This window comes from Gordionus sp. m RMFG-2023, chromosome 3, assembly GCF_954871325.1.
Source record: "Gordionus sp. m RMFG-2023 chromosome 3, tfGorSpeb1-WG-v2, whole genome shotgun sequence".
NCBI lineage: Eukaryota > Metazoa > Nematomorpha > Gordioida > Chordodea > Parachordodidae > Gordionus > Gordionus sp. m RMFG-2023.
The window spans coordinates 21,462,860-21,473,855 of record NC_088777.1 but is presented as its reverse complement, the minus strand read 5'-3'; the positions used below and the strand labels follow the sequence as shown (position 1 = coordinate 21,473,855).

The 10,996-nt window shown below is 28.4% G+C and overlaps 1 long non-coding RNA gene across 1 annotated transcript; it reads right to left on the bottom strand.

Annotated features, from left to right (window-relative positions):
- Positions 1–3,424: 3,424 nt before the first annotated feature.
- LOC135927239 (uncharacterized) lies at positions 3,425–4,260 on the bottom strand. Its single transcript, XR_010572011.1, has 3 exons — positions 4,023–4,260; positions 3,567–3,920; positions 3,425–3,524 (listed from the first exon to the last, which is right to left on the bottom strand). It is a non-coding gene; the product is annotated as an uncharacterized LOC135927239 (long non-coding RNA).
- Positions 4,261–10,996: the final 6,736 nt, after the last annotated feature.

The following is a 10,996-nucleotide window of genomic DNA, read 5'->3' as shown; positions in this document are numbered from 1 at the left end:
AAACAACGACGTTCCATAAACTCATTAATCTTGTTTAAATTCTCATTTAATGTATTGTCTATTTCCCTTATATTACAAATTGCAGATTTAAAATTTTAGAATTTCTAATTGGAAAACCCTCACAAAAATTTTTTTCATTAATATTACATTTATCCTCGGTATGTCCCTTATAACCACACTTATTACCCCTCCAATATTTTATTCTTATTATAAAAACAATCTTGTTCTTTATGACCCCTACGATCACATATTCTGCAATTATTTATTAACTTATTTAAATCACGCGACATATCCTTTATTAAGTCCCTTTGTGTCTTTAATTCTTTTACAATTATATTTAAAGTATTTGTAAAATTAATATCCTGTATGCTATCTCCTGTATCGAGTGTCCTATTATTTACCTCCCTTATACTTTTCTCCTGCATAATTGTCTTATTATCACGTAATTCCCTTAAAATTAATTGTAAAATACTCGTTGTGTTACCTCGATCTATAATCTCCCCTGACCTTATCTTCTTCTCTAAAGATTTATTTATATGGATTACATTTTCCATTGTCCGAAAATGTTTGTCCTATATGTAATTTATCATCTTGCAATTCCTTAAGAATTGAATGTAAAATACTTTGACCCGATATTTCTACTTCCTTAAATGTTAAATTATTTTCTGCTATTACTGGATTAATTATTTTATTATTTTCCTCAACTATATTATTTCTATTTTTATTTTGTATCTCTTGTAATACTAAATGTAAAAGATTATTTTCATTATCTTGTGTCTTAATACTTAAAGAATTATATATTTTATCTGATTTTTCTTTCTCTGTTTTTACTTCTGAAAAATGCCCTTTAATTCCCTTCTTATTAATCTCCTTATTATTAATATAATAAAATATATTATTATCAAAATTATCAAAACAATAAATATAAAATTATTAATTAAATCATACCTATTAATAAATTTATTAAATATTTCAAAAAAGTATACTCTTAACATCCGACATGCTATTAATATAAGAATGCTTATAATTATTATTATAAAAAAATAACATATTTTCATTTATATAATTTAAATTTTAAACCTTATTTACTTTAAAATAAACTTATAATTTCTGTCCTAAATTCTAAACGTCTTTCACCTTAACTACCTTATTTAATATATTACCTTTAAAATCTAAAAATTTATTTTAATTGAATAAGATTTTATGCTATTTAAACAAAATAAATTCTAAACCTTATTTCCTTTTAAAATAAACTTAATCCTTTTTTTAAAATATTTAACGTTTTTTACTTTAACCCCTTTATTTAATTTATTACTTTTAAAATCTAAAATTAATTCTAATTGAATAAGATCTTATGTTCCCCCTAAAAAAAATATGCTTGTGTCCACATAAACCCCTATGTAAAAATTAACTACACGGCACCATTAAAATGAATGTATATTAAAATGAACTTAAATTAAAATGAAAATAAATTAAAATGAATGTAAATTAAAATGAAAGTAAATTATAATGAAAGTAAATTAATATGGAAGTATCTTTACCTTTATTAATTAAATATTTTCTTGGTCTATTCTATAATTTAAGAATCTCTATTAATTATATAATTTCTTGGTCTCTTTATTAATTAAATATTTTCTTCGTATCTTCAATAATTTACAAATCATAAAATTTTCTTCTTTTTTAAACAAAAACAAATTAATTAAAATCCCTCTTCTTTGTTGCCACTGTATTTTTCTTTTTCTACAAAAATAAACAAAATACATGGCTAACAACAGGTTTGTAATATATATGTCGTAATTTTTAAAGGGATCATGACTATCCGGGATCTTCACGGGATTTAAAGGGATCCCTTTAAAATTTCAATTTTTCAAAGGATAAGAGAACTATACGGTATTATCACGTTTTAATCGTGATAAAGAGGAATCTTATTTTAAAAGAGTTTTCCACGAGTTTCGTTGCGTTTTTTAATTTTCTATGTTGTTTTTTTGGCCTTATGATATAAGATATGTCTAGGGTATCAATCGATAACTAATCAAAAGATCTATTCAACTGGAGGTCAATATCTGCCCCATCATGGGCGGTCTAGGGGGGGGGGGGGGGGTATAAAAATTATATTTATATGATATGGGTATCAATCGATAGCTAATCAAAAGATCTATTCAACTAAAGGTCAATTTCTACCCCAAAATAAGCGGTCTGGGCGGGATGTAAATTTTTTTTTTGATATGGGTATCAATCGATAGCCAATCAAAAGATCTATACAACTGGAGGTCAATGTCTGCCCCATAATAGACGGTTTAGGGAGTGAAGGTGGGGGGGGGGAAGGTGGGGGGGGGAAGGGGGGGGAGGGGGGGGGGGTGTAAAAAAAATATTTTTTTGATATGGGTATCAAATAAAAGCTAATTTTAATATGGGTTGACTGAAAGTCTTCATTCTTGGTCTTGATAGGTATGACTTGTTGTGGAGTGTGGGGGTAAGGGTGGGGTGTGCGGGTAGGGGTGGGGTGTAAAAAAAATATTTTTTGATATGGGTATCAAATAAAAGCTAATTTTAATATGGTTTGATTGAACGTCTTTATTCTTGGTCTTGATGGGTATGACTTGGTCTCAGGGGTGGGGGTAGGGGGGCTGTAAAAAATAATTTTTTTTGATATAGGTATCAAATAGCTAATTTTAATATGGTTTGATTGAAAGTCTTTATTCTTGTTCTTGATGAGTATGATTGGTCTTGATGGGTATGACTTGGTCTGGGGGAGGGGGTCAACATGTTAACAAAATGTCTAGTTGGATAGAATTTACAGAAATAAAAGAGAATGAAGATAAGACAATTTTTTAAATCTTTTTTCGGTTCCAATCCTGAACTTGAAATATATAATATGCAGTGTTCTATATTAGCACGATATTCCATAGCTATTTTTTTTAGTATTGATATCTTTAGCATGCAACATTTTTTTTAAAAGAGAGATAACGGTAGCTCGTTACTAAATAAATAGCAAAAATTATTATAATTTTATAATTAATTCTAAAATCATAATCTTTTAATTTTATTTTATTTTAAAATTTACATTTAAAAATATGCAAAATATATTTTTCAAAAAAATAAAATTTTTTAAATGTCGACAGCAGGGATGCGAACCCGACAAAATTTTTGCCCGGGTTCGGTTCGGGTTCGGTTCGGGGTATAAAAAAAAAGGTGGGTTCGGTTCGGGTTCGGTTTAGGGAAATATTTTTGAACCCGGGTTTGGTTCGGGTTCGGTTCGGGTTCAAGAATTTTTGAGTTGATAAAAAAAATTCTATATTTAAATCATAATAAAAAACTAGACATAAATTTGATATAAAAAATAAATTTTTTATTTTATTTATAGGAAAATATAGTTAAAAATACAAAGCATATAGTCATGTATCAATTTTAAAAATTTTATTTAGACGTATTAGCATAATATCTTCCAAGAGTTGTTCACTCATCCTCGATCTATGTGGTGAAAGAATGAATTTCAAATGTGAAAAAGATCTTTCAACGCTAACCTATGTTAAATGTATTTATATGTGAAAATATGAAAAATTAACTTGGGTTGCAGGAACAGCAAATAAGATTTTAGATAAAATATATAATTCAGGGTGTTCCAGCTTAGCAGACTCCCAAAAATGCAAAATATTTTCCTTCTTATCTAATCTTTTATAATCGCTAAATCCAGTAATTATTGTTCCAATACTTTTCTCAGCAATCGTTGGCCCTCTTTTAAGTATTTTCTCCTGCCTTTCTTTAAGTTGTATCAATTTCTCTAAATCATCTTCTTGTTCAATAACTTCATCGGAACTAATATCATCAGATAAAATCGGCGTTGTTAAGCTTTTAATTCGTCTCCATAAATTGACAAGATGTTTTTTCGCACAAATCTTATCATCATCACTAAGTAATACCTGTAATATTTAAGGATTTATATTGTTTATATTTAAATATTTCATAAAATAACAATTTTAATATAAATCTAAAATAATTAATTTACTAAGCTTTTAATTAACCTTGTATCTTGGGTCCAGGTATATGGCAGCTAAGAGAATTTCGTTCTTTATAAACCTTTCTTCTCTGTTCTTAAGACAAGAATATAGTAATTGAGCAAAATGGTTTGGATTTTTTTCCAGTTCGATGCAGCATCTTAACCATGCTGCATAAAAATCTGTCAGTGTTAACTGTTCAGATTGGAATTGTTTGGTTGCGATTTTTAGCGGTTTTAAAATTTCAAATCAGATTGCTCTGTAAAAAAATCTTCGATATTGGGTTTTAGTAAAATCAGCCTTTCTAACATATCATGGGTTGAATGCCATCTGTGGCAATCTAACACAGGCTTAGGGAGTTTCATATTTTTTAATAACTTTTGGTAAGTGGGATGTCTTAATTTTCAATTTAGGCTCCTAGCTTTTGCAATGGTTTCCACAATAGGTGATAATTTTATAGCATCTTGAAGTGCCAGCTAAAGTGTGTGAGCTGCACACCGTACACTATAAATCGGATAGGATAAATAGTTGATAAAAAAGTATTTTGTATATCATCAATATCATATTTATATACATTTACATCCATATTTTCCTCATCTGCTGATTCACTTATATCATAATCAGTTTCAGGTTGCAGGAGCTTTATAGCTCTTAAAAAATTACAACCATTATCAGAAGTAATTGTGTATATTTGTTGAATATTATTTTTAAATTTTAGTAAAGTTTTTAATATATTCTCTTTTATATATTCTCCTGTACATCTCTCTTTCAGCTCTACAATTCCAAGAGTCCTCAAATTTATAATGGACTTTGATATTAATTGAATATTTACACTAAGAATTGACCTATCTAGTCGTTGAACTGCATCAACTTTTAAACTTATTAATTTTCCTTCTACCTCTCTCGATATTTTGTCTCTAATTGATTGGGCTGTTTTATTAATAGTTCTGGATAAATTTTCTTTGTTTATGACTAAATTGAGCCCAGATAGGAGTGGATTTATAATTCTTTGAAATCCCGAATCTTCAATAATTGATAAAGGCCGGCCATTTACAGTAACAAGTTCTAGTATAGAACTCATCAAATCATTAGATGATATATTTATACTTATATGCTTTTTTGGAAAAAAGGTTTCTATATTAATTTTAGGTTTTTTTGCCAATAACAATTCCTGATATTTGGTTTTTTCATTTAAATAATTTAAATATTCATTGTTGTGATTTCTTTCCAGGTGTCTTTCTAAATTTGACAAGTGATTACCAGACATTTTTACTTTGCAATATGAACATATTGATTTTTTTTCTATTGTATTAAGGGTAAAATGCTTATCAAATATGACTTTATCTTTAATCTTAAATCTATAAAAAGAGAACAATTTTTTTAAATAGCAATGATTTCAGAATTAAAAAATTGATAGAGATATTTATAAATTTAATTTCATTTATAATATGCACTTCATTAATATCTTGTAAAAATTAAACTGAACCAAAAATAAATGATTAGCATATATAAATTTTAAAATCATTTTAATAAGTTCACAAAAACTGCCCTACATTTAACAATTTTTAAGTTAGATGTTTAGAATTTTTTAAATTAACAATATAATAATTTTTACTTTGATTTGTTAACCATTTTCTTCTAATTAATAATCTTTAAGAATAATAAGATAAAAATTTAAAAATAAATGGCGTAAATTAATTCAATTGTTTAAAATTTTTTAACACTCCAATAGGAATCGAGAATAAATTTAAAAATGGCATAAATGAATTAAGTTGTTTAAAATTTATTAAGACTTCATTTAATTGGAAATTTGAAAATATAATATTTGTATTTACATATATTAATATATGATTTTAAATAATACACTGAACCCGATTGAACCCGGGTTCAAATAAAATTCTTGGGTTCGGTTCGGGGTTTTGAAAATTTTATAAATGGGATTCAGGTTCGGTTCGGGTTCAGAGTTTTTTTCTAAAAACCCGGGTTCACTTCTCCGGGTTCGGGTTCGGTTCGAATCCCTGGTCGACAGTATAGAATGATAATGAAAATAATTTTGGTACAGATCATATCGACAAAGGAATATCCTTTGAAAATGATGAAGAAATGGAATTTCCTTTTCCTTAATTCACAAATTATTTTAATCTCGATAAAAAAAATTAACACAATATATAAATTTTGCTGTAAGATGTGGCCGAGGTTTTATCATGAAATAAAACTAGTTGCTTCAACTTGAGAAAACATTTAAAGGTAATATATCAACCAAAAATTAATATCAATGTATAGCTCAATTCTTTATAAAAAATTAGAGCATCTATAATAGTTTTTGAGTTAGATGAGTTTAGGTGAAAGTTGATTTTCTGGCCTAGTCTAAACATACTATATTTCAACTGGCCATAAGATAGTAAATTTTTATGGGTATCTAATAAATAGTAATTAAAAAATCTTTTGATTATATTAATTTTATCAGGCTAAGCGGGCATCCTAAGATATAATGAATATTATTATTCACGCAGAACATAAACATGGGTATTAAATAAAAGTTAAATACATTTAGACTTCATTATTAAATACAATTATAAGCTGGGGTTAAATATAGTCATTGCTATTTATAAACTCATTGTAGCCTAATGATAAAATTATTTGCTAGCAACTTAATCTAATTTGTAATATTTTTAAATCTCAAAATTTCGGCTATATTTGAAACTATCAATTTACAAATTTTAAAATGACAATATAAATTTTTCATATTGCAGTTATAAATTATTGCACTTCTTTATAAGCAAATCATCTATATTATAATATTTTTTTTCTATAATCAACAACATATTTTATTGATTTCGATAATTAATTTAAAATATATCCCTCCAGACCAAGTCATACCCATTAAGACCAAGAATGAAGACTTTCATTCAACCCATATTAAAATTAGCATTTATTTGATACCCGTATCAAAAAAAAAAATTTATACCCCCCACCCCCACTCCTGAGACCAAGTCATACCCATCAAGACCAAGAATAAAGACTTTCAATCAAACCATATTAAAATTAGCTTTTATTTGATACCAGTATCAAAAAAATTATTTTTTACACCCCCCTCTACCCCCACCCCTGAGACCAAGTCATACCCATCAAGACCAAGAATGAAGACTTTCAGTCAAACCATATTAAAATTAGCTTTTATTTCATACCCATATCAAAAAAAATTATTTTTTACATCCATCACTCCCACCCCCTCCCCTATTCAAACCGCCCATTATGGGGCAGAGATTGACCTCCAGTTGAATAGATCTTTTGATTAGCTATCGATTGATACCCATATCAAAAAAAATTATTTTTAATACCCCCCACCACCCCCAGACCAAGTCATACCCATCAAGACCAAGAAGACTTTCAGTCAAACCATATTAAAATTAGCTTTTATTTAATACCCATATCAAAAAAATTATTTTTTACACCCCCCACCCCCTAGACCGCTCATTATGGGGCACAGATTGACCTCCAGTTGAATAGATCTTTTGATTTGCTATCGATTGATACCCATATCAAAAAAAAATATTTTTTACACCCCCCCCCCCATCCCTACCCCCTTAGACCGACCATTATGGGGCAGAGATTGATCTCCAGTTGAATAGATCTTTTGATTAGCTATCTATTGATACCCATATCAAAAAAAATTATTTTTTACACCCCCCCCCCAACACCCCTACTCCCCCTAGACCGCCCATTATGGAGCAGAGATTGACCTACAGTTGAATAGATATTTTGATTAGCTATCGATTGATACCCTATACTAGACATATCTTATATCATAAGGCCAAAAAAAACAAAATTAAAAATTAAAAAACGCAACGAAACTCGTGGAAAACGTTTTTAAAATAACGTGATGATAATCTTGTATTATCATTCCTTAATTTAAATTTTTAGTTATCCCTTTAAATCCCGTGAAGATCCCGGATAGTCATGATCCCTTTAAAAATTACGACATATATATTATAATACAATTAATTTTTCTCATTCTAATACAACTATAAATAATAATTTAAAATATTACAACAATTTGATATTTAGGTACAAACGATAGTGTGTTCTAGGGGTAGTATTTACTTCTCAAATAATTTAAATACTAATAAACTTTTAAAATTAGCCCCCCCCCCATCCCATTTATTAAAATGATAAAAAAATATATTTTTAGAAGGATTTTTAATTTTAAAAAAATTAACCACACATGTGTTAATAAATCAATTTTAAATTTTATAATAAAAATAATCTTCTCTTCTCTAAATATTCTATATATAATTCAATTTCAATTGGTAAGTAAATTTTTTAATTTTATTAAAAATGATACATGGCTTTAACTAAAAAACTTAAATTTAAAATCATAAGAGACCCTGCAGAAGTATTATTTGCACGTGGCCGGATATTTTTCCATTTTTTACAGCCCGGCCGGGCCCGGTTTAAAATTTTAGGCCGGCCCGTATTTTAAAAAAAAAATTTTTAGGCCTCCATCGGAATTTTTTAAATTATATTCTACCTGGTATATACAAAGATTTTACTTATTCGGTATTTTATCATATTTTTCGGCGAGTATTATCATTTAATAAGCAGGCATATTAGCTAATGTTAAAAAAATTTTTGGGCGCGGCCCATATTTAAAAAAAAAATTTTTCTCGGCTCGGAACTTTATACACTATATTCGACCTGGTATATACAAAAAATTTATTTATTCGGTATTTTATCATATTTTTCGGCGAGTATTATCATTTAATAAGCAGGCATATTAGCTAATGTTAAAAAAAATTTTGGGCCCGGCCCGTATTTAAAAAAAAATCTACACGTTTTTAAAACGGTTATAACTCGGTTACAGTTAGGATACGGATACAGTTTGCAGATTATTAATGTACATATTGAATACTACATAATTGCGAAGTTTCAGATTATGATTTTATTTATTTTCAGTTTTGGGAAAGTGCCAACACATTTTTTTGCCCATAAGAACGGTTCATTCCGCTTTCCGGATAGAAGATCAATTAACGGGCTACACAACGGTATAGGTTTCGGTAATTGATCCTCAAGTCGTTCCGCCAGTCAAAATTTACACTTTTTTTATTTTGATGATATCTCTCTTTCCTTTAATTTTTTTGACATTCCGTTTGAAGAATTCGGAGGATCAATTAAGACACTAAATATTTGCTTTAACTAAAAAATGATTGCTCGAATTTTAAATTTTGGCAAAATGCCAAAACCTTTCTATTTTGCTCATAACTCACTAACGGTTTATTCCGCTGGTATGCGGTTTAAAGATTCTGGAGGATCAATTAACGATCTACACTTTGGCATAAATTTCGGTAATTGATCCTCACTTTTAAAAAAAAAAATCCGTTCACTTTACGTTTTTAAAACCGTTATAACTCGGCAGTGGCGTAGCTAGGAATTTTCCTTAGAGGGGGTCCATACATATAAATTCTGGGGGGCTTCGCCCTCTTATTTTACAAATCATAACCATATCTTCGATAATACATAATAAATATATTTTTTAAATTCGTCAATAATATGTTATTCTAATTTATTAGATTATTCTCAATGACTTTATAATAATACTATCCAGAATAATTTCAATAGTAATATAATATCCTTCCACAAACATCAAAACCAGAAAAATATAATTCATATAAAATCACTTTTAAGTCTTTTGAATGATAATCTAAAAAAAATTGCTCTGGGAGGGGTCCAAACCCGAAACACACCCCCGTAGCTACGCCACTGTAACTCGGTTACGGTTAGGGATACGGATATGCGGTTTGTAGATGATTTATGTACACATTAAATACTACATTATCGCCAAGTTTCAGATCATGATCTTTTTTATTTTCGGTTTTGGCAAAGTGCCAACACTTTCTTATTTTGCCCATAACTCATGAACGGTTCATTCCGCTGCTTTCCGGATAGAAGATCAATTAGGATCAATTAATGGGCTACACATAGTGTTGTTAAATAGTTGAGTTTTATCGACTCTGAACTCGAGCCGTAGTCGTATAATACGACTCAGACTAGAGCGGCTCAATAAGCCATTTGAGCCGACTCCCGAGTCGATTTTATATTAAAAATTATATTATATATAAAAGATATCAAATTTATAAAGAATTATACAAACTATTATTTTATATATATAATAGAGTTGTTAAAAGTTATTTTTTAAATGGATCTAGGTGCAGATACAAATACATCGTCTAAAAATGGATCTAGATGCAGAAATATACAATTTTAAAGATACATCTAGATACAGATACAAATTTTTGCATACTAATATACAGGGTTCGCCGTTGTTCTCGAACAGATACAGCAGATATAATCTTGATCTGTAAATATATTTGGGTTTATTTAGGGGATATATTATATGCCACAAGCTAAGAATCCGTTTAATATATTATTTGGTATTACTGTAATTATATATTTTAACCGACCCATAACAGCTTTATTACCCCAAGGTGACATATATTATAAACATCGTTATTGCGTGGTGACTTCTCTATAGATTTCAGATAAATTTTATTTTATAACAAATACATTAAGGAACATATGTGCCAAATTTGAATCCTGAGGATATGTATATTTTAGTAAAAGCAAAATATACTAGAGAATGATTTTTATATTTTTTGGGTAAAAAACAGTTTTTTGACAAAATAGAAAAACCAGGTAAGTTTTTTAAAAGATGAACATAGGTATGAAATTAGTAAAAATACATCTTCACACCAAATTTAAAATCTTTGTGCTCAAGGGTTAAAAAATTATTCGCGTTAACATTGTTACCCCGTCAATCGCTTTACCCAGGTCTCCCCTACATAGAGAAAATTTTTTAAGAGATATATAATATAATATAACATGATATTGCATCAAACTTTAAAATTTATTTAAAATTTTTTACATTATTATTTATCTCATAAGAATTCAAGTAAAATTTCTTTTACCTGAGATTATACCTATATAAATCCTGCATAATAATT